Raw genomic sequence first — 4923 nt, forward strand, 5'->3', positions numbered from 1 at the left:
TAAGGCTTGGAGTTATCATCTTTGAAGACTAAAGCTTATTGGAGATTCAAGCATTGGTGGATGTTTAAGGATAGCTTCAAGCACAAGCCACCTTAAGAGGAGCTCCCCATAAGTCCAACTTAAGGACAATAAACAAAAGTGCTAGGTGGGAGACACCCCACCATGGTAATATCTTTTTATTTTCTCTTTTGTAAATATTGGTAGAATTAGTTTAAATTCATATTTAGAGTAGTTTGTTGAGTCTATTTGGTAGTCTAATATGTTAAATAAGGTTTTATGGTATTTGGGTAGCTGTTTGGAGGTTTGGAATGCTTGGATTGGTGTAAAAACTTGGAAAAATTTTGAAAAACAGAGCACCAACCCGCGCGTGCGCGCACCTGGCGCGTACGCGCGCCTCAAGCATTTTCGATAATCCACGCGGACGCGCCATGTATGCGTACGCGTGGATGCAAAGATTTCACCTCCAAGCCAAATTCCAGAGAGTTGTGCCTAACTTGCGCCTACTTTGTGCGCAAGGCATAAACCAACTCGCGTGTGCGCGCATCTGGCACGTACGCGTCCATGGGCCAACCTGAGAATCGACGCATGGGCGTGCATGACGCGTCCGCGCTGGTTCTAAAAAAAAGAAAAGAAAAAAATTTCTCTTTTCTTCCATCTTCTTTTATTGCATTTGCTTATTTTCATTCATTGTATTTTAATCTTGTTTTTATAGCTTTGTCTTATTTTCTTTTCTGAGTTTCTTATGTTAATAATGGTGTTGAGTGCTCTTACTCAAATGTTGAGAATTTTTTGGTTAATCTTGGTGCTTCTAGACTTGTTTGATATTGTTGGGTGATGAAACTTTTAAATCAATGCTTAATCTTGTATGACTCTTATATCCTTTGTGCATTGATATGAGCTTACATGTCTTTCAGAACCCACTCTTTCTTGTTTGAACTTGATGCTTTTGAGTGATCTTCATGCTTTAACTTATTCTTGCATCAAGTATCAGTTAATATGCCCTTTGCCTATATTTCTCTCTCACTTACATGCGTAGCTAACATGTAATGAGAACCTTACTCTTATTTGGCATTAGCCCCGCCTATGTTCTACTTGCTCTGATATCTTTGATATAGGCTTAATTATCCTTCTTTCTCTTTCCTTTTAGGTTGGCCACCAAGAAGGAAAGGAATGGAAAGACTTCTAAATGGGGTAACAAACAAGTTCTTCCGCACAACCTTTTGAAGAAACTCATCAATTGTAGCAACCCGTCCACCTTGCTCTTCTTTGGATACACCGAGGACGGTGCAAATTTCAAAGTGTGGGGAGGTCGTCCGACCGATCTCCATGGGTAACAACTTCCTTTTTCAACACCAATTTTTAATTTTTGTCTTTGTTAGATTAGTTGTTGCATTGCATGATAGATTGCATGTTAGTTATAATTTGTATATATTTTTACCACTTCCTTTTTATGTTAGGACTACTTGGTTAGGGTGATGATTTCTTTTCCAAGAAACTGTTTTTAGAGTACCCTACCAATTTGAAAATTTTTTTTTGTGATGAACTTGCTTGAAGAATTTATTTTGGAACATGGTTTTTGAGTTAAGAACACAAGCATGTGAGTTTTGAGCCTAATTGTGTGGTTACATCTTATAACCACTTATTTTCATTCTTGTGTGCATTGTTCTCTTTCTATGATTGTAATCTTTGATTTGTTTGATTCTTTATGTCTATTATTCCATGTATATGTGCATTTATATGATTGAGGGCATCATTTCATTTATCTCACTCACCCAAATAGCCTACCTTTCATCAACCATTGTTAGCCAATCTTGAGCCTAATTAATTCCTATTGTTCTTAATATTAGCACATCACTACCCCTAAGTGAAAAACAATAAATATCCCTTAATTTGGATCTTTGATTAGCTTAGGCTAGTGAGAGTATTTATCATTTGGATATGGGAAACTTGGGACATTGGTTGAGGTAAAAGTGTAATTTTTATTTTTGTTGAAAATATTGGGAATTGGGTACATGCTTATGCATTAATTATGTAAAACCATATGCATTGATACATTTGTATATACTAAAAAAATGATAAAGAAAAAAAATAGAAAAAAAAAAGAGAAAAAGAAATAAAAAGGGGACAAAAATGCCCCGAAGTAAAGTTCAATAAAAATCAATGCATATGGAATGTGAATTAAAGAGAATGCATGAGTATGTGAAAAAGTGGGAATCATGGGTAGCTAGGTTGTGTATTAGAATTGTATAGGTTGTTACATGTGTTAGGTGAGAGCTTAGGCTAATCAAAGATACAAATTTCAAGCTCACTTGACCATATGCACCCTACCTTTACCCTAGCCCCATTACAACCTATGACTAAGTCCTCATGATGAATGTATGCATGCATTGAATAACTGTTGATTGTTAGAAGAAAAAAAATCTTGGAAAGCATGAGTAGAAGAGAATTGAGTGAATCGACCCTATACACTTGAGCGACTAGAGCGGATACACTTCCGATGAGGGTTCGATGCTCAATTCCTTATTCCCAGCTTTCATAAGCTTTTCTTCTTGCAAGTCTATTTGTGCTTCATTTTGATATTCAAATTGGTAGAGTTGTGAGTCGTCATATGACCTTTACCCTACTTGCTTATATATGTTCTTGGAGATTGATTTGCTTTTGACCAAGTAGATAGATTCATATTGCATTTAGTTGCATGCATGTAGATAGGTGCATATAGTTTATTTGCATTGAATAAATGTTCATACCCTTTTCTTGTCCTTCTTTATTCTTAGCATGAGGACATGCTTGGTTTAAGTGTGGGGAGATTTGATAAACTCCGATTTTGTGGTTTATCTTGTGCTTATTTTGGGAAATTTTATCACCTTTTCTCACATTTATTCAATGAAATAGCATGGTTTTGCAATTCTCCCTTGATTTGTGCTTAAATGTGAAAACATGCTTTTTAGGCCTTAATTTTGCCAATTTTAACTCACTTTAATTCCATTCGATGCCTTGATGTATTTGTTGAGTGATTTTAGGTTCATAAAGCAAGTATTGGATGGAAGAAGTGAAGAGAAAAGCATGCAAATTGGGAGAACTCATGAAGAAATGAAGGAACCGTAAAGTTGTCAAGCCCGACCTCTTTGCACTTAATCGACCATAACTTGAGCTACAGAGGTCCAAATGAGGCAGTTCTAGTTGCGTTGGAAAGCTAACATCCGGGGCTTCGCAATGATATAAAATTAGCCATATGTTGCTTCACGTTCAGGGGCGCGCATGCGCCATATACGCGTGCACGCCGATGCTACTCGTGGCCCACTAAAGTGAAATCGCCCCCAGGGATTTTTGAAGCATTTTGGGTCCAATCCAACTCATTTCTGATGCTATTGAACCCAAGGATTGAAGGGGGAATGAACCAAGTAGTCATAGTTTAGTTTTCATCATGTTTTAGGTAGCATTCTAGAGAGAGAAGCTCTCTCTTCTCTCTAGAAATTAGGGCAGTTTAGGTTTAATTTTCTTAAATCCACTTTTAATTCTTGTTTTGATTTAGTTCTTCCTTTTAATTTCTTGTTATTACATCTCTATTCTTCTAGCTTTACTTGTCATTTCCTTTATTTTGCCATTTTTATGTTTATGAACAATTGTTGGATCTTGATTTCTCTTAATGCAATTTTATATTTCCATGTCTTTTTTATGTTGATATTGATTGTTATTATTGATTTCTTGCTTATGTTAGTTATGGGTTTCCTTAATTCTTGCATTTTATGATGCTTACTTTCCTTGCACGCTAAGTGTTTGTTAAAATATTTGGTTGGACTTTAGAGTAGATTTTAAGCATTCTTGGCTTGGAAAGAGTAATTTGGCAATCTTGAGTCATGAAAATCCAACTTATGTTGGTGATCTAGAGTTAGCTAATATTGTTTCCATTGACGCTAATCTTTTGCTAATTTAATTAGTAAGTTGATTAGGACTTTTGGATTGAGATTAGCTAGTCTTATTAGACTTTCTCTCATGGAAGATAATATAATACCTTCTTCCAATGTTGGAGATGACGTAATAAGATAAATTCTTGTTATTATTGTGGTATGATTGATTAGTCTTGTTTGACTTTCTCCCTATTTGTTGGAGTTGACTAAATAAGATGAATTGATCATTGTATGACTAGGATAGGAAGCCTATGATCTCAATTCTTGCCATGAATGTCTCTCTTTATTAATTGCTTTCTTTAATTGCTCTCTTTACTTTTCTTGCACATTTATTTTATTGTCCTCTTATCAAAATCAAACCCCCTTGCATTTTCATAGCCAATAATTGATCACTTCATTGCAATTCCTTGTGAGACGACCCGGAGTTTAAATACTCCGGTTAATTTTCATTTGGGGTTTGTACATGTGACAACCTAAATTTTTGTATGAAAGGATTATTGATTGGTTTGGAAACTACACTTTACAACGAGAATTCATTTTTTTGAGGAAATTCTAAACCGTCAAGAATTCTTATCATCAGTATGTTTCATAGATCCTAATATATTCTAACAAAAGCTATTATCTATAGAGGATTTTCAACACCAGTGATTCTTGAAGGTGCTAAAGAAGAACATATATATATATATAATATTTTTTTTTGTATTTATTATTTAATTCCACACTGCATGGCAGCATTTCCCTTCTCTATATATACGACGATGTTACGTAGAGTTAGAATCGCACTTGAGAGAAACAGAACCCACCATTTGTCATTCCTCGCTAAGGCGGGTGCGGTTCCCTCCTTCTCACTTTTGAGATCCACATTCCACACTCAAACAGAATCCAACTGTCAACATCCAACTCCCCAAACCACACCAACCCTTCCTCAAATTCAATCCTTCATTCCCTTTTGGCCCTTTTTTCCTTTTGTTTCTCCTGTCTATTCTTTTACACTTCTATTATTCCTTCGTATTAT

This window comes from Arachis hypogaea, chromosome 12, assembly GCF_003086295.3.
Source record: "Arachis hypogaea cultivar Tifrunner chromosome 12, arahy.Tifrunner.gnm2.J5K5, whole genome shotgun sequence".
Taxonomy (NCBI): Eukaryota; Viridiplantae; Streptophyta; class Magnoliopsida; order Fabales; family Fabaceae; genus Arachis; species Arachis hypogaea.